This window comes from Eubalaena glacialis, chromosome 4, assembly GCF_028564815.1.
Source record: "Eubalaena glacialis isolate mEubGla1 chromosome 4, mEubGla1.1.hap2.+ XY, whole genome shotgun sequence".
NCBI classification, from domain to species: domain Eukaryota; kingdom Metazoa; phylum Chordata; class Mammalia; order Artiodactyla; family Balaenidae; genus Eubalaena; species Eubalaena glacialis.
Genome location: NC_083719.1, coordinates 9568760 through 9589003, shown reverse-complemented (window position 1 = coordinate 9589003; position 20244 = coordinate 9568760). Strand labels below are relative to the sequence as shown.

Below are 20244 nucleotides of genomic sequence, written 5' to 3'. Positions count from 1 at the left end.
CAGTAGTTGTGGCACGTGGGCTCAGTAGTTGTGGCGCACAGGCTTAGTTGCTCAGCCGTATGTGGGATCGTCCCGGACCAAGGATTGAACCCGTGTCCCCTGCATTGGCAGGTGGATTCTAAACTACTGCGCCACCAGGGAAGTCCCTCCCACCACCTGTTTTTGTAAATAAAGTTTTATTGGAACACAGCCGTGCCCAGTTTTTACATTTCGTCTGTGGCTGCTTTTGAGCTACAACTGCAGAGTTGAATAGTTGTGACAGAGACCGTGTGGCCAGTGAAGCCTAAAATATTTATTTTCCATCTCTTAACAGGAAAGGTTTGCTGATCCCTAGATGGAATAGTAAATTTGGGTGTTTGTGTATAAAGCATAAAAACCTTTGTGTGTATAACATGACCTACATACATGTGTGTGCATATACGTATGTAATATGCATATAAAGGTTTCAGCATAATGCTTGGCACATTGCAAGCATTCAATGTATGTTGACAATTTTCAGTATTATTATTTAAATGTTATTATCTTGTTAAATCCACTTTTACTTCACTGTTAGAGAATTAGTTATGAAGAGGACATTAGATGAGATATCATTAAGCCCTCAAATTAATCACAATTAAAATACTTTTCTTTAAAAATATTTTCTAAAGTAAAAGCATTGTTTATCACTTAAGCAGATGTTCATTATAAATACATATATCATGGCACATTCCCCAATGTAGTAGTTTCCTGGAATGGCCATAAAAAATTACCACCCACTTGGATGGCTTAAAACAACAGAAATTTATTGTCCCACAGTTCAGAGGCTGAAAGTCCAAGGTCGTGGTATCAGCAGGGCCATACTCTCTCTGAAGAATTTAGGGGAGGGTCCTTCCTGGTCTCTTAACAGCTGCTGGTGGTTGCAATCCTTGGTGTCCTTGGCTTGCAGACACACCACTCCAATCCCTGCCTCTGTAGTCACAGAGTGGCCCCTGTGTCCGTCTTCACATGGTCTTCTCTCTATGAGTGTCTGCGTCCAAATTTCTCTCTTGCCTTAAGGATGCTGGTCATTGAGTGAGAGCCCACCCTAATCAAGATGACCTCGCAACTCTATTCCATCTGCAAAGACCCTATTTCCAAATAAGGTCACACTCACAGGTTCTGGGGGTTAAGACTTTAACATAGCAACGTATCTTATCAAAAAATACAGAATCCAACCTATAATATCAAGTAACTACCCTTTAGAAAATGGATAATTGTCCTTATATTTTAGAATATATGTTAGAGCAAAAGAGATGATTGAAGTAAATATTTCAGTCAGTCATTTTGATGCCTGGAACTAATAATAAAGACTAACCAAACTGCTGTTAGCAACACATTTTTTGAAAGGACATCTCTGTTTAGTTGATTGAAAGGTAAACATGAGATTTCAGATGCCAGGCCACCAGAGGCAACATGAGCTCAGATGCCCGGTTAGAAGGACCCTGTCCAGGGCAAGGGGGACCACATCCACTGCACCTGAGCCAGGCAGGTCACACCTGGGACACTGTGTCCACTGTTGGCAGCTTGTGAAGAAGGCAAACCGGAGTGTGTTCAGAGGAGAGGGCAAAATACTCAGAATCTCACCAGATGAGGAAGACTTGGTATTTGATGTAAGCAGATATGAAGGGTATGGAGTGGGTGTGAGAACAGAGAGGCAGGCAGTAATTATAAGAGCCATCGGAAATTCCTGCTGGAGCATCGTAGGCCATATGTAAATAAATTAAATGACTCGGACTGGAAAGTCTTTTTTCAAGAAAGAGATTTTTTTATAACCTGTTGTTGAAAGGAGTTGGAAGGATCAAGAAAATCAGCCTGTGAATGTAAAAAGTGCCCGTGAAACTCTTGATATCTTTCATAGACAAACTGTGATTTAAATAACTAACATGTGGGATAAGTTCTAATACACCTTGATTTCTTGGTTAACTTAGACCTTTGACGTAAAGTTTTTTTTTTTTTTTTTTTTTTTTTTTTTTTAACCTTAAATCGTTATGTAACATTGCTGGTCTGGGTAGTCACTGAGTTGTTTTATGTTGTATCATCCTAGTACTTTAACTTCAGGTTGACTTTCAGAATGGAAAATTGTGAGCCAATTCATTTGCAGATATAGCTACAAAATCCATCCGATTCCACGCTTTTTCTTTTTTTTCATTTACCAATACTAGTTGTAGGTTGGAAAGACCAAAGGCCGCTGGAGGTCCTCACACATTCTATATCTGCTTCAGGGCCAGTAGAACTTACAGGTCGAGCCTATATTTGTCCTTCGGGTGTCCCACTCCAAAGCTGGAGAAACAAATGGCCCTTGGTTTGTTCAGCAGGATTCTGAGGGGCTGTTTAGTGTCTGAGACAGAGGCCAAATAAAAATGCTAAGTGACTGTCATGGGGAGAGTTAACTGCCTTTTCAGCTGGTGGATTTTATAACTGGGTATCTGTCGGTCTCCCTTGCCAGCCACCCAGGAGGACACTGGGTCGCTTGCCAAAGCCTAAGCATTGAGTCAGCTTGCACAAATAACAGATGAAGTAGTCTATCAGCAAGCTCTGGAGGAAGGAGCCCCCCAAACACAAAGAGGCTCAAGCCTCACCTCCTTGTCTAACTTCGGGGCAAAACCAAGAGATGGCATGGATCCATGAAAGGCCAGGACCTTGTTTCTAATGCTTAGTGGATCATTTGCCTCCATATTTAGAGCCTTAATTTTAATTTTTAATTTTTTATTAGAGCAAAGGAAACCACCCTACATCCCTTCTGGGCCAAGGTGAAGTGCAAGTACATACATGCACATACATGACTGTGGCTCTGTATCATACTGAAAACGTCACAGCCCTGCCTGCGTCAGCCTGCACTTGGAGCCAGACTCATCCCTCCAAGATGTGTGTGCCAACGGCAGTGAAAATCTTCAGCATCCTGGTCTTGGGCTAGTTGTAATTATGTCAGAATTAATTTAATAATAATAATAATTTAATAATAACCTTTATACAGATTAATTCTCTACCCACTGATTCATCGAGCCCACTTCCCAGTAACACTAAATTTAACGTTACTTCCTTAATGACTGCCAGGAACATCGTAATCTTTATTTGTCACCTTGCTCTTTTTTTCAGATTATCGACTGTCCTTTTTGTATACATTAAAACTCCAAATTACATGATATCTTAAAATATTTTTAGATTAACAAATTAGTTGTGTGGTCTTCTCACTGGGTTTTCACTTGAGATCTTGTGTTTTTGAAGCCCCCCCTTTGAGATTGTAAGTTAGAGCCTTTAGAAGACGTAAGACTTTAAAAGTGTGTCGTACTTCATACAGTATAGTGGTCATTTGTTACTTAATAGCTCCATGGGCCAGACCTTCCAGAGAGGTCTGACCACCGGGAAGGACCGTTTTGTCCTTTAACCTCTCTGCACGGGTGAGTGATTGTCTGTGTAACACGTTTGTACACCTGCTCTATCCCTCCTTCTCGTTCTCATCTTCTGTTCCTCACTCCTAGCGACACACTTCACGTGGTAAATATTAGACATGCACACATCACTCCAGAAAGGGCCCTCTCCGCTTGAAATGAAACAGCCCGATGCAGCCAGGTGCCATAGAGAGAGGTGCAGGTGAGGAGGAGAAGTTAGGTCGCATCTGCATTATCTCCATTTTAGGACAATTTCCAAGTGGCTTAAAGAGCGTGTGTTTTTTATTCTTTTATGAGACCGTCAGTCAGGTGTGGTCACATGAGGAGACAGAGGAGAGCCTGTATTATTCTCACAGATCTGAGGACAAGAGGCCCACACACCACACAGGGCCACATGGAGACACGAGAGCGCTCAGAGAAGGCAGGAGGAGGGTAGCACACAGGCCCCAGGCTAGAATAGGGTTTCTGTGGGAAAGGCAAGGCAGGACAGAGAGAACAGCTTCGGCCTGGCTGGTGGGAATAATCCCAGTGGGCTCTCAGCTAGAGGGATGCTCCCTAGTGGCCTGGCCTCTGGGCCTGGGATGATTAAGGCAGAGAAATACTGCCTTAATATTAACATCCTGGGGTGCACAGGCCAGACAGAGGTGTGGCTCTGGGTTAGTTAGTTCGCTGGGTCCTTGGCTACCCTAAGAATTGGGAGCCCCAAGAAGGGGCAGTCTCTCCTCACCAGAAAGGTGTTCTTAATATGTCGAAACGTAGCATACAGGAAGTTAAAAATATATGCAATACAGTGAGTTTAGCCCTTTAAAAATGTTAGTGAGAAGGCTAGGAGATGAACTCCCCTCCAGACCCACCCACAGTCTTTTTCTTTTTTTTAAAAATTAATTAATTTATTTATTTATTTTTGGCTGTGTTGGGTCTTCGTTGCTGTGCGCAGGCTTTCTCTAGTTGCAGCGAGCGGGGGCTACTCTTCGTTGCGGTGCGCAGGCTTCTCATTGCGGTGGCTTCTCTTGTCGTGGAGCACGGGCTCTAGGCATGCGGGCTCAGTAGTTGTGGCTCGTGGGCTCAGTAGTTGTGGCTCGCGGGCTCTAGAGCACAGGCTCAGTAGTTGTGGCGCACGGGATTAGTTGCTCCACAGCATGTGGGATCTTCCCGGACCAGGGCTCGAACCCGTGTCCCCTGCATTGGCAGGTGGATTCATAACCACTGCGCCACCAGGGAAGTCCCCACCCACAGTCTTGATACAGGTGAGGCAGGTCCATTAGTGCCGTCTTCTGGGTTTTTAACAACAGGCTGATGGTCTCAAAATGGTTCTCTCAGACCTTTTATTCCTGTCTGGTGGGAAAGAATTTAACAACATCAAGGCACTGTTTGGATACATTGCATCCAGTTGCACCTTAAGAACAATGTGACAAAAGCTGCTCCTATAGGCTGTAGTTACCTGTTGCCATATAACAAACCACCACAAAATTGAGTGGCTTAAAACGACGATGTATCATAACCTCTTGGTTCTGTCCACTGAAAAAAAAATGCACAACCTAAAAATTGAGAGTTATGTTTTATTTGGCAGACATTCTTAGGACTTCAAGCCTGGGAGACAGCATCTCAGATAACGCTGAGAAAACTGTTGGGGATTGGAGGGGTGGGTCGGGTAGGCCAGGATATACAGGAGTCTGCAACAAAACCAGGTAGTGAGAACAAAAGATCATTGTCAGCAAAAGAAAATGAGATATTTCAAGTTAAGGAATTTAGTGCTTTTCTATGTATAGAAAGACGCAAGAGTCTGGGCTCACTGAAATCATTCCTTTGATATGCACTTCAGCTCTCTGAGGCCGGTATCCTGTGTTTTCTTATCCTGAGTTTCCTCAAGCTGCACTGTGGGGGGTGGGGGGGTGGTGGCTGCAGTCTGATGACTGCAGTCTGATGACTGCTAGATGGCAGGCATTTCTTATTTCCATCCTGAGTTCCCTCAGGGCTCACCCTTGTGGGTGGCTGCAATCACTGATGGCTGCGACATCCTTTGTTTACTGACGTGGCAGGCAGCATTCTTGGTCTACAGGTCTCTGGGTAGACTGGGCTTAGCTGCAAGTTCTCCTGTGTATCTTCCTGAGGATTTGATGAGAGGCTGGTGGGACTGCGGTTATGTAATGGCCTCACAGAGGGCTGGATGTCGTAGGGGAGGGAAAATAATTCTCCCTCTGCCCTTCTGAGTTATTGGGTGAAACTCCTCCACCCCTGGTGATAAAAGATTAACAAGAGAAAAAAGAAACAAGTTTATTAACATGTATACTTCATATATACGTGGAGGATCCCCAGGAAAAATGGGTAGCTCCCCAAGATGGCCCAAGCCACCATTTAAGTAACCACCTTCAGCTAAAGACAGAAAAGATGTTGGGGGTAGGATTGGTGGGGGGAATGGCCAGTTATGGGAGGGTACCAGGAAAAGCATGGTAAATAAGGGTAAGGTTTGTTATGCAGATTTTAAGTTTCTGCCTTCTCCATTGATAAGTTTCTTGTAATGTAGTGTCATCTTACTCTTCCTGGTACAGAGAGGAAGACACCCTTACAAACGGAGATTTCTTTTATAAATGTAAATGTTTGTGACAAGAGTGGCTTCTACTCTGTTTTCAGAGCATCTTCTGTGTCTGTCATTTCTCCAAAATATTCAGCTCAAAATAATACTTATGCCAAAGCAGCCTGTTCGGGGGTGGCCCACTCTGCCACCCTTTGGCCTCCGAGGTGGTGCCCTCTCAAACAGACAGTTGATTCTGGATGCCAGGTGGAAGCTCAGCTGGGGCGGTTGACCAGAACACCTGCGCCGTGTGACCTGGGCTCTCGGCATGGTGGCTGGAATCCAAGAGGGAGTCTCTAAGAGCGAACATCCCAAGAGACCAAGATGGAAGCCATAAGGCTTCTTATGACCTGACCTCAGAGCCATACTCTGTTAATGCAGGCAAGTCACTTAGCCCAGCCCCAGTCATGGAGGGGGGCAGGGGGGAGACGACAACACTCCACCTCTTGAGGTGAGGAGTAGGTGTGAGGACAGGACAGGGAAGGAGCTGGCGGCTTCTTGAACTTCCCGCAGCACCAAATACAGCCATCATTTGAGATCTGACGTAGAGAATTCCTATTTTCTCTTTCAGTCTTTATATAAATGTATGTGAGTGTCTGTATATGTGTATGTCTAGATACTTGTATACATCACACACACACGTACACAACACACACACACAAACACACACACTGAGAGAGAGAGAGAGATGTAGATTTTAAGGAATTGTCTCATGAGATTGTGGTTAGCTGGTCTGAAATTTGTAGGACAGACTAGTAGGCTAGAAATCAGGCAGGAGTTAATGTTGCATTTCTGAAACAGAATTGCTTCTGGAAGCGTGTTTTTACTCTTATGGACTTTCAGTTGATTGGATGAGGCCCACTCGTGTTAGTGAGGGTGTTGCGGCCTGGGGGAGAATCTTCCTGAGTTCTTTTGGCTGGTCTGATCATTAAATTGGCACAGACAGATTAACAGGAGAAAAAAAAAATATGTGGACGTACAGAGGTCTTATAGATATGGAGCCCAAGAAGTGGCCAAAGCAGGAAGCTTTTATAATTTTTAGACAAAGACACAGTATATTTGTGAAGAGCTGACAAGACAAAGAAGTTTGGGCTTGGGCAGTAAATTAGTGAAGAAGTAACAAGGTTTGTTTATGCAGGCTTCTCAGCCCCAAATTCCTTATCTCTGGTGATAAGAATGTCTCTCTACCTCCTGCTGCAGGGAGGGGGGATTCATTTCCTGCTCTCAGGGAGACAGAAGGGAGGGTCAGGGTGTCCTTCTGGCACTGGCTGTTTCTTAAGTAATTTTAATTCAATATAATCCATATGCCACTTTGGCATATTTGGGGGCAGCTTGCCCTGAGCCCCAATAGTTTCCGCCTCTGAAACGTCCCTGGAAGTTTCACGTATGAAAAGCTGAGCTGGTACATTGCTCCATTATGTCATTGAATCCCTTTCCTAGTCTTGAGAGTAGGTCAGTTCAGTTCATTTCAGGAGGCAGTGATAGAGTTCGGCTACATTACCCAAGCAATCAGGTGTTTAACAAGAGGTGTATCTAGGGAAACAGAAGAAAACAAAGGTTAATGATTTGAAGCCGACTCTGCTCCAGTTTTTGAGCCCAGGGGGCAGCTAGTCAAGAGATTTCTAGATGTCAGGGTCAAAGCATCTTTTGCAGTTTGAAATGTCCCTGATGATGGCATCAGGTGTTCAGGCAAACTTCTGAGTGGCTCACACAGCAACAGGCACAAAGAAGGGTATCGAAACATGAACTGTGGTGGCAGTTTTTCTGCAGACTGAATTAAGTCATCTAGCTTCGGTTTGGAGGGCTTCTGGAAAAAGGGCAGTTGTAGTTCTCAATGATTCCAAGTTAAAAGGATGGGAGCGAAAATTGGAAATGTTAGTTTGGAGAGTTGTAGCCAAATATGTAGGAAACGAGAAGAATTCGGGATCCAGTCCAGCTTACAAGTAGAAAACAAAATCTCAAAGACATTTACTAGAACTAGAATCTGATATCCACAAGTGTATAGTATTATTTCTATAGAAACATAATTTTCTTCTATAAAATCACCTCCATTTTTACCAAAGATACCCAAGTTAAGACTAATTTGTTTGCAAAATAAGTCTAGATTCAATAAACTTGGCCTGGTTATTTACAGAAGTGCAGCATGAATAACGATTGAGCATATAGGCTCTTTTAAATTTGCTTTGCTGGAACCTTTTATGAAGAATCTCCAGACTGAACTTTCAATAAGCTCTTAAAGCTAAGAAGTCAATCGAAATATTTGCCATCAGACTTTGCTAGCAATACCTATAAATTGGAATGAATTCCTTTCTTCTTGAGGTTTCTAAAATACCCTGAGGTTCCTGGGCCTGCCAGGAAGTGACCTCCCTTATTCACCTAGTAAGGCTGCTGGGAACCCTGTAAACAAGGTACCAGGCCAGTTTTCCAAGGGGCTTTATTGGTTTCATAAAGTCAATCTTAGCTTCTGAAAGCTGTCTGGTCATATCTGAGCCTATGTATGTCTCTCTCAAATATGACATTCTGGTTAAAGCCTTTGATAATATAACCAGTTTCCAATTGTGTTGTGTTATAAGGAGAACAGATTTTTATTGAATTTATGTAAATAAATATATTTTCAAGAAAATAAGAACGCTCACTGAGAGTTTCTAAATTCTGGAGGGATCGGATAGGGAGAAAAAAAGATAAATGTTTCTATTCCACTTACAGAGGTATAATTTACCAAATTTCTCCAAGTCATAGTTAGCTTAAGAGAAAAGAGCAGGAAGTTTCTTTAAATCTGGGGAAACAAAACAAAACAAAATCAGCTTCAAATTTGAAAAAAAAATTAAAAATTATAATCATCCTCATCAGTTCATTCAGTCCCATGTAATTAATTCTTTTGCTGCTTTTTTTTTTTTTAGAAAGTTTTGAAGCCATAAGGTTTTTCTTTTTTTTTCAGTTAGGGTTTGTAAATGTTTACCCAGTTCAGTGTTACGATTTAAAGGTTATCAGAAACTTGTATTCTAGAGTACTTCTTAGATTCCTTCTCATGAATTTCTCTGAAGATAAAACACATTTGCAAGAAGCTTTTGTAAAAGCATCTGAGCAAAACAATAACGGTAAATGATAAATTTTCATTTTTAAAGATCTGATTCTCTAATGATGGAACTGACAAGGCAATTTGGTTATTTCTGTGACATACAACATTTAAGATAATGACTACAATTATGAATGATAACATTATACCACAACATATACAAATTTTAGGAATTTCGTATAATTTCTAGAACATTTATGTTACTAACATTTACCTATACAATATAACCTAAGACAGCTTATCATCACTTATTTGACAATGCTTCCCATGTAATTTAACATGCCAAATAAGCCTAATTAGTTTAATCTCTTTCTTTTATAAGGAGATAAAACAAATCTCTTGAGTGTTCCAGGGGCCCTCTGGAAAACCCCAAAGTTATATCCAGGTCAGTAAGACTTACTTAGAATTTGATTTGGGGAAGTTTGTCCAAAATGTCAAAAGGTTTTAAAACACTTGGTCAAATAGGATCGTAGGTCACTGTGAAACAGTGCTTAGTTATGCGTTAACCAAAGTGGCGAAGACATCCTAGGCAAATTCAGAAGGTTAAATAGTTGTAAAAAGTCTTAGCTCTTTTAACATTGAAAAGACTTGGTTTACTAAACTAATCAAAAGCCTGATGAAGACAGCAAACACAGGATATTGTTTTGATAAAACATAGAATCTTTGTTTTTGTTTTCTTTTGTTTTGTTTATAGGCAGATTACTTTAAAAGGTAAAGAAAACCTTTATAATTGCTTAACCAGGAGCAGACCAATAGTCTAAGTAAACTTTGTTCTTTCAGCAGATGAAAACAATTAAATTCCACGTTTACATAAGTACACTAATGATATTAAAGCTTGTTTTTAAAACCTTTATAACAAATGCATTTAATCTTATCCAGCTTGATCACATATAAAATTCCTTTCCCAAGATTCCTTTTCAATAAAACTTCTATAACTTTCTGTGTTCATATTAGTTTGTTCCTTGTTCTTTTTCCTGTTCTTAAAATAACCAGCTTTATTACTCTTTTTTCTCAAGAAAATGCATCTCCATACCTCATACCTTTTCTTATCCCCAAATACATTTTATTTTCCTTGCATACAGAATTGCTTCCCTTATTATTTCTAGGAGCTTTAATCACATATATTAGAATTTTTAACCCTTAGAAACCTTTAATTTCTAGTGATAACTAAAAAGTAAGCAATTATGAACTGTCTTTTACACTAACATTCTGTGGGTTAGCAAATGTATAAATGCTCTTTATAATTTCTAGAAACATGTCCTTTCTCATAGAAAATTTCTCAGTGTGTCATAAAACATGCTTACTAATAGATCCAGATATGTTTATTTCTTTTGTGAAAGGAAGCCAAAAGTAGATAAACCTGTGTTGAGGAATTAACGTTCGAATATTTTATCTTTTTTAGAAATGATCTAGATAGCCAATGAAATTCTATCATTTAATTTAACTTAGCAAAATTCTTAACAGTGTAAGTCACCAGAGAGATTTGGGTACCTATTTTTAAGTAAACATACCATAAAACAATTATTGTTTTAAAAATTCACCTAAAAACTTTTATTCCACTTAACGTCTATTTATTTGTTTTCAACAATTGGGTTTAGATTACTCACGAACATTTCATCATACCAAGTTACTTTTTTTTGCTGACAAATTTTGTAACGTGAACTTATTTGATTAAGAAGCTCGGGTACTATAAAAGTTGCATGTTTGCATTATATTCAATGTTAATAACTTTAAAGTATGCCTGCTTTAATTAAACCAACATCCTTAAACTAGCTTCAGCTTACTGAAGATGAATCTTAGACCAGGTGAACTTGAAAAGCATTTGGGTTGGTTTCTCTTATATTTTAATTCATATAAGCACTTCTTTATTAAGTCAATTAAGTAGAGCTCTTTTACAAAATAATTTTGGCAACACCGTCTGAAGGTAGAAAAACACCATACCTGTAATGTACATATATAGACATACAGACAGACACAAATAGAGATCTCTTAACTTCCATTTTAAAATTTTAGCCACGAGTCAGGTACAATACAAAATTCACCAGTTTGTAACTAACAGTTGGACTAAATTCCGTTTACTCACTGAGATGGCTAAAGTCTTTTATTGTTTGTGGAGAAGACTTTTAAGATTTGTGTTTGTCCTTGACAAGCAGTCTTAAGGAGGCTGTGATTTAGAATTTGAGCAAGAGGGCACTTTAGCAGTTTGTGTTTACGTAAGGCTTTTTTCCCTTTTTTTTTTTTTTCCTTTCATTATCAGGTGATTGTGGGCTGTGTTTACATTTTAAAGACTTGGTAAGATTTACACCTTCAAGAGACAGAGGAAGAAAATATGTTTTCTTCTAGGAATGTTGGAGCATATTTATCTACTATCAGAAGTCTCAGGGGAATTACTATTTTTTTTTTTCCAGTAGAGGACAAGTTTGTTCCCAATATCTTGATCTTTTACAATATCTACTGGCATATTTGAGAGGAACAGGCAGGGTTTGAGGATTGGTAAAGATCGGTGGGCCTTGACTTGCCTTTCTGGTTTTGTGGAGATTTGCAAGACAAAGACAGTTGCTTCTATTAGCCTTTGAATACTGGCTTCCAGCTGATCCATTTTCTGATTATTTGTAGGAGGGCCTGGGGGAATTGCTGAGGCTATCAGGGTGGATTTCAAGAAGGGGAATTTACATTGGGTTTTTTTGTTTTGTTTTGTTTTAAACCTGATTTCTGGGACTTCCCTGGCAGTCCAATGGTTAAGAGTTCGCCTTCCAAATGCAGGGGGTATGGGTTCGATCCCTGGTCAGGGAGCTAAGATCCCACACGCCTCAGGGCCAAAAAACCAAAACATAAAACAGAAGCAATATTATAACAAATTCAATAAAGACTTTAAAAATGGTCCACATAAAAAAAAAAAACAACTAATTTTTCTTCTTTCATCTTGTTAGGGCATCCCTAAGGCTAGCCCTTATATACTATATATATGTATAATATATATATATATTTTTTATCCACTTTTTAATTTGGTTTTAGGTGAAAGCTCTCTATATTTTTTCTTTTTAAATATAGCCTATTCTGGGACTTCCCTGGTAGCACAGTGGTTAAGAATCTGCCTGCCAGTGCAGGGGACACGGGTTCGAGCCCTGGTCCGGGAAGATCCCACGTGCCGCGGAGCAACTAAGCCCGTGTGCCACAACTACTGAGCCTTGCTCTAGAGCCCGCGAGCCACAACTACTGAAGTCCGCGTGCCTAAAGCCCGTGCTCCACAACAAGAGAAGCCACCGCAATGAGAAGCCTGCGCACCGCAACGAAGAGTAACCCCCGCTCGCCGCAACTAGAGAAAACCTGCGTGCAGCAACGAAGACCCAACGCAGCCAAAAATAAATAAAATAAAAAATAAGTAAATTTATTTAAAAAGATATATATGTATATATATATATAGCCCATTCCTAGGATCCAACGTCTGGCCATTGTTGAGTAGGATCTTATAGTAATCTCAAATAGTGACTCAAACCAATAAGCCTTTTTATGGCTTAACTGAAGATCCACGAGGTGTCCCACAAGAGTAGGCAGTCCTCAAAAGATCCAGGAAGGTTACTCTCAGAGTTAGTCTAAGAAAGTAAAAGCCCTTCATTGTTACAGGTGATAAGAATGGTATAGTGAAAATGGTATTTCCAGTTTCTCAAGGAACATGAGATGCCTCCAGATATAAACCCGCTAATCTGTAACACCTGGCAGAGCTACTGGAATGGGATTTTTCCAGCATTAACAAAGCAACGGGGGCTTGAGACAACAAAGGCCCCTTATGGCTTGGAACCCCTTATGACAAACTCCCCTGAGAGCTGTCACAGCTAGACGAAGTGCTGCTTGTGACTTCATGTCTCAGAACCTTAGTCTCTTTGGCCACCAAAGTGCACCCTGCTAAGTGCACCCTCCGGATGGTCATAAAGCCAAGCTCTCAGGACATAGAACAAGATGAAAGGGAAAAACCTCATCTGGTTTTTTACGTAGGGAACCCACCGCAAAGTTGGTCTAAATGGACACCTGTCTAGTGAGAACCATTAACTCGCCAGCCTGTGAGGCTGACTGGGACAGCAGATTTATGGGGACTTTTCTTGCTGTTCAGCCCTGTGGTTCTTCCTTCTTATGACAAATGACATAAAAGACAAAGAAAAACAGTGACCGTCTCTGGGAGGAAAAGGTTCAATGCCAGCATGGTTATGTCTAAGAAACTAGTTCCCCAAATATTTTCTCTTGCTAATATAAGTTCAGAAACAGGGAAAAACGATTCTGACCACTTTCCCTTACACTGGGCCCTGCAGGCAGAGATCTGGTAAGAAGTCTTACCTTCTGCAGGCCTTTGTCAAATGTCCCAGGACTTCTAAGCTGCAGCAGACTCATGGGAAAATAAGGTCCAGCCAGTGTCCTGCTGACTGTGCCAGCTGGCGGGGAGGGGGGAGTTACCCCCGCCCTTCTCAGTTCTTTTGACTGGTCTAATAATTAAATTGCCGCAAGACAGAATAACAAAAAAGAAAAAATCACATTTAAGTTGCACGTACAGAGGTCTCATGGATATGGAACCCAAGACATGGCCAAAGCAGGCAGCTTTCTACTTCTCAGACAAAGAAACAATGAATTTGCGAAGAACTGACAAGACAAAGAAACTTGGGCTTGTGTTAGTAAATTGTGAAGAACTAACCAGGTTTGCTTTTACAGGCTTCTTGGCTCCGAATTCCGTATCTCTGGTGGTAGGAATGTCTCTCCGCCTCCTGTACAGGGAGGGTACCTTTTACATGGGAGATTTGTTTCCTACTTTCAGTGAGACAGAAGGGAGGGTCAGAGTGTCCTTCTTGCACTGGCTGTTTCTTAAGTCATTTTAATTCAAAATAATCAATGTGCCACTTTGGCATATTTGGGGCGGCCTGCCATGTGTCCCAACAAGGATAATCTCCTTAAAGTCAACTGCTTGTAAATGTTAATCTCAGCTGTAAAATACCTTCAAGGCAACACCTAAATTAGCGTTTAATTAAATAACTGAGTCTGTAGCCTAGCCAAGTTGATGTATAAAACTAACCTTCACAGTATCTATGAAGAAACAGCGGTTAAGGTAGTGGAGATAAATGAAAAACAGGAGAAGGACACGAGAATCTTCTAATTGGCTGGTCTTTTGTATGCAGAGGGAAATCAGAAGTAAAGAGTAAATAAAAGATTATGGAGAATGTACAGACCTTTTCTGTTTCAGTGCACCTTGGTTAAAACTTTATGAAATCTAAAAATAGGAATACTGTTTTAAATGACCTAAAATTCTTGGGGGTTTATTATTTTTTTGAGTTTCCCAAACTTCAGAAGCATGGCTGCTTTTTCTCTTGATCATGGTGAAGATTGTTTCCTTTCTTTTATATCCTTTATCTCAGATACGATGACCTTCTTTCATTCCAAAGATGAAAAAATTACTTAGTGTTTTGTGTAACCTCTTCAATTAAAATTTAAAAAACCTTTTTTTGTGCAAAAATGAAGAGTAGCCAAAAAGTGAAACTTACCAAGATTGGGTGATTTCCTTTTAATAAGGATGAAGTGATGACCAGATGCTCTTGACTTGGAGGAAGAATTAAAATGTGGAAATCTTTTTCAGCTTCTTTAAGATTTTTCTGTGTGCCCTTGAATCATGCGCCTGCCAAGTTGATGTCTGAGCATACGCTTATTTTACAGTGTTGACAAGTTAATGTTTGAAAGGGTTTGAGGTAACCAGATGGAAGCCACTATGTTTCCAGGGGGATAAACTTAAGGAGAGCAGGGTCCGGAGCCAGCCCCTCCGAATGCTTTCAGCTTTACCAGCTTTCCAGCCCCTCTGGCCCATATGTCTGTTGCCTGCCTTGCCTGTGGCCCTTGTTACAAGGCGACATATGACGGGATCCCTGATGGGAAGGGTTTTGGGCTGCTCTGATGTCTGGGGTTTGTTACAGGAAATCCATTAAGCCTGAGGTACCAGGCGAGCTTCCTGCCGTCACGGTGCTCATGGAAGCGGGGCTGAAAGGATCTGACTTGCAGTGAGATCTCAGTTTGACTGAGACACCACATCAGTTGCAGAGCTTTATTCACCCCAGGAATGTAATGACTGAAAATGCTACCCCAGCTCTAGTCTTTGATGGAGGAGGATCTGGCAGGGTGACAGGAGAACGAGGATGATGTTAAAAGGCATGAGGAGAGTTATTTAGTACCGGGACACCCAGGTACCTTTTCTTGCAAATATATGCACAGACTGCAGAGCTGCCTGTGGGGAGCTAGCATAAAATAGTCATCCCTTCAGCCCATGGTTGTACTGAGCTCTGAGAAGGCAGGCTGTACTGTAGAAGGCCTGTCAGCCATCAGTCTGCCGCCGGGGTGGCTGTCGAAGTCCTGGAACATCCCCTCTCCACCTGCCACCTGCCATGTGGTTCTCTGCGCCTCACGCAGGGCGGACGCCTATTCATTCACTTAGGTGCCTGAACCGAAGGTAAAAGAGGTATTTACTGTACACCTTCCCCCTACTCTTTCCCTCAGCCCCACAATCTAGACCAGAACTCCCTGAAATCCCATACAGGAAGCCTGCTCTGTCTTTCGGCAACTTCATCAGCAGGAAAGGAGTTGGCGGAGACCTACGTCATGGGACCAGAGCCGATGAGTTTCCTGTGGCCTTTCTCCGGTGGCATCAGAAATCTTCCTTACACCAGTGGTTCTCAGCAGGGGGCGACTCTGCAGCCCCACTCCCCAGGATATTGGGCAACACCTGGGGACATTTGGGGTTGTCACAGCTGGAGGGAGGTACTGCACACTTCCCCCACTATCATGACGTAAAGTGTTCCTAGGAGACCTTTCATAAGCCGAAATGGTGTGAAGCGAAGAAGCAATTTTCACTTTTTGCCTTTTTTCTTTTTTGTAAAAGGGGAAACCCTTTCCGGATTTCTTTCGGTTAGCAAACACACATACTAATATAGGTCTTTCCTAAAAGCAAAGTGGTGTAAGGGGATACCTGTACTGGCTTCTAGTTGGTCAAAGCCAGGGATGTTGCAATACCATCTTACAATACAAAGAAGCCCCTCGCTTCCCTAACCCAGAATTATCCAACCCCAAAAGTCCATAGTGCTGAGGGTGAGCAGCCCTGCCTTAGTCGTGTGTCTTCTACCCCTTCCCTCAGTCCTCAGCCTCCCAGACGGAAGCTCCTGGCGGCCCCGTGATCTTACATTATTCGCTGTGTCTTCTTGACACTCGGTAAATAGTGAAGAATGAAGGAATGGGGTCAGGGAGGTATGGCAAGCAAGGGAGCAGGTAACTATTAAGTTAGCACTTAAATGATATTTGCATTTATATGCTTTCTTTCGTTGTTACTGTTTGTCCTTGAGATGTTTTTACCTTGGAATAATTTCATTTGTTCACTGAGTACCTACTAAACATAAACCAGTATGCTTATGTACACGAGGAGCGTTGTAATGAGTTCAAAAAACCCATGACCCCTGCTCGCTGGAGTTGACTTCGCTAGTGAAGAAAACCATCATTAACCAGTTACACAGATAAGTGTAAAATTTCAGGGTGACAAGTGCTACAAACTCTGTTGGCTTGCCACAAGAGAAGCCAGAGAAATTTCCATAGTGTCAGGAACTAGATACCGTTTTCTCCACAGTGGTGTGACCCACAGGTGATAGTTTAAGTATCTAGGCTAACATACCAATATCGCTATAGATATTATCAACTTCTTTGTCATCAGAAAAGGGCTTTTACAGGTGCTAATGCTGGTGCAGAATAGCATTTGCCAGGCAAATGGGAAATGAGCCAAGTTAGCAGTGGAAGAAGTGGCGCTGCCAGGCCTGAGTAGGGAAGTACAAACAGTACAGCATTGGGAGGAAGCAGGGGCCGGGTATGGGGGTTTTTCTGGAGCAAAGTCCTGTGAGTGATGGAATGCAAGTGGAGGGTTTCTAGAAGGTCCGTGAGACGTTCAGGTTTGCCCTTAGAAGGATTGCGGCTTCTAAAGCTTCTAGAACACAGCAGTGGTAGTGTGCAGGAGAAACTGGGGGTTCCAGCCTGGAGTGAGGGAGCCCATTAGGAAACGTCACAGTTTTCGAAGCAAGGGGTAATGAGGCCGTGGGCCACGGCTCCAGCAATGGGACTGCTGTGGAAATTGAATTTACAGTTCTCGTGGCTGATTGGGTACTGCGAGTTGAGAGAGAGGGAGGAACTGAATAACCACTCTTTTATTTGCGGTAATATTTTCTTCCCAACTGATAAAGAAGAAAGAGTCCCTTGTAAATATTCGTGTTCTTATGGGATAATGGTGCCTGCCTAGCCCTTCATCAGCATCCTTCTCGATTGGGTAACTATCATGCTCATGGCAACTTACGGAGTTTACATTTCAGAGAAAATGAGACAAGACTGACTTTTTCTCTATGTTATAATATTATGGTGATTTTAGTTCTAAGAGTCTTTTCCCAAAAATAGTTGCTATCTCCCCAGCTGCTAAACGAACAGAAAAAGAGCTAGGATCCAAAGATGCTTCTTTGTCATACACTTGCCTGCCTGAAGTTCTGGTTGGGTTGTGTGTAAAACCAGCAGATGCAAAGTCTGCTCTCTGGGAAGGGTGTTCTGAGAGAGCTGGATGCCAGACCGTAGCAGGAAGGAGCCCAGACCTGGGCGTCTCGGCTGCAGCTGGAAAGGCCCATGTTTTCCATAAATAAGGTTTAGTTTTGTTCCATCCCCTCCCCTACGTTACTGATTCCAGCCTCTAAATCACACAATAGGCAGTAACTTACAGTCTCAAGTATTTCAGAGACTCAATGTAAATAGGCCAAGGCATAGTTACAAGCACTCATCGATGACACATACATAATAGGGAATGAAGGGAAGGTGTTTAAAACGGATCCCTAAACTTTGAGTTCTGGCATCATCCAGAATACAGATCTTAAATTAAAACAACCACCCAAACCACTTGGCACTGCTCTGAGCAATGAAGATACTCAGCTGAATTGTCAGTGTTGTTCACCTAATGTAGTGCCTTTTACAGCTGGTGTCTGGACTATCAAACTGAACATAACATTTTAGTCAACCAGAAGTATTTTCAAATCTGCGAAGGAGGGTGATACTTGCTTCTGTTAACTCCGAGAAATATTTCATAGATCTTACACCGTCTATTTGGATTTTAAAAACAGAAAAATCTAGACCAAATCTTCTGCTTTTTCATTTTTACATCCCCGGTAGACTGAATCTCAGTGCTGTCATAACTTGAGGAAATGTGCATCTCCTGTGACCTAGTGGAAGAAAGCCTTCTTTGAGATCTTGCCTCTGAGCATAGCCTGCACCTCTGTCACTTATTCAGATGGAAGTCAGGCACTCCCTACACAGCACCAAAAAACTTGAGTGTGTTTAATTTTATCTGGCAAAATAGGAACAGTATTCTTTGCACCACCTGTGGATAAATTACTCCTTTGTGCCCAAAGTCCAGCTTCCTTAACCATCCCTGAGAACCACAGCCATGAATGGGTTGGGTTCAGCTTCATGCAGTGAGCATACGGTATGGACTTATGGAAACCCAAGGTGACTCTTGGGGCTTCCTTCTACCAACTTTGGGCAAATCACTTAAACTCTCTGACCTCAGTCTCCTTATCTATAAAGTAAAGATAATCATAGACCCTACCTTACAGAGTCCTTGGGAAGAAAACTCAATTGACTACTAATATTTTTTTTTTTTTTTTTTTTTGGCTGTGTTGGGTCTTCGTTTCTGTGAGGGCTTTCTCCAGTTGCGGCGAGCGGGGGCCACTCTTCATCGCGGCGTGTGGGCCTCTCACTATCGCGGCCTCTCTTGTTGCGGAGCACAGGCTCTGGACGCGCAGGCTCAGTAGTTGTGGCTCACGGGCCTAGTTGCTCCGTGGCATGTGGGATCTTCCCAGACCAGGGTTCGAACCCGTGTCCCCTGCATTGGCAGGCGGATTCTCAACCACTGCACCACCAGGGAAGCCCGACAAGTGTTTTTGTTCATTAAACTTATATTCTGTGACACTTAATTGAAATTCTATATTTAAACTTACAATAGAAAGTTCCCCTTCCCCAATAATTCTTTGTTATGCTAAAATTCCTCATTTAGGTTTAAGTCATAGCTATTGGAGGGACCATTCATTTACTGCTGTTCCCAAGCTGTGTTCCAAGGAGCGCCAGGGCGACACAGCAAAATCACAGGGGCTCCTCAGGATCCTTTAAGTTTTTGAGGGAAACACAGCATCTGTCAGAAGCCAAGTGAAGCATGAGCTTGAGTTAGTTCAGTTTCAAAATTCAATTGTACCAGACTTCCCTGGTGGTCCAGCGGTAAAGAATCTGCCTTCCAATGCAGGGGATGTGGGTTCGATCCCTGGTCGGGGAGCTAAGATCCCACAGGCCGTGGGGCAACCAAGCCCGCCCACTGCAGCTAGAGAGCCCGCATGATGCAACTAAGACCCGTCACAGGCAAAAATAAATAAATAAATAAATATTTTAAAAAGAAAAGGTAACACCTACTGGTAGAAAGGATATAAAGAAGAAAAAAACTGAATCACTTTGCTGTATGGCAGAAATTAAGATAACATTGTAAATCAATGATATTCCAATAAAAAAAATTCAGTTGTACCACGCTGGATGATGTCATAACTTTGCAGACCTGGATTTCCAGAGGTTTCTGTCATAAAAAACAAATGCTGGGTGGAATGAGGGGGGGAGGGAGGTCCCAGAGGGGTATATGTATAGATATAGCTGACTCACTTCACTGTACAGCAGAAACTAACACAACATTGTAAAGCAATTATACTCCAATAAAAAGAAATAATAATAAAAGAATAAATTAATTAAAAAAAAAAACAAATGCCTTGTGAACATTGATACGAGAGGAACCAAAGATGGCAATGTTTGATGTCAAGGTTTGAGAAGTGTGCAGCCCAGAAGGCACTAGCTCATCAGGGCAGAGACAATTCTTAAGTTGTTTGGACCGGGCTCCTTTTTTTGTTTTTAATTGAAGTATAGTTAACTTACAATGTTGGGTTAGTTTCAGGTACACAGCAAAGTGATTCAGTTCTACATAAATATATATATGTATCTATTCTTTTTCAGATTCTTTTCCTTTATATGGTTATTACAGAGTATTGAGCAGAGTTGCCTGTGCTCTACAGCAGGTCCTTGTTGGTTATCTATTTTACATATAGTCGTGCGTGTATGTT

General features: G+C 41.8%; 1 protein-coding gene and 1 long non-coding RNA gene across 4 annotated transcripts in view; one reads left to right on the top strand and one right to left on the bottom strand.

Moving 5' to 3' along the window:
• Positions 1–20244, top strand: part of CTNND2 (catenin delta 2) — a 975434-nt gene that overhangs the window by 656765 nt on the left and 298425 nt on the right. The window lies entirely within an intron of this gene.
• Positions 7409–13465, bottom strand: LOC133089585 (uncharacterized). The gene is made up of 3 exons (XR_009700723.1): positions 13385–13465; positions 8684–8755; positions 7409–7512 (listed from the first exon to the last, which is right to left on the bottom strand). It is a non-coding gene; the product is annotated as an uncharacterized LOC133089585 (long non-coding RNA).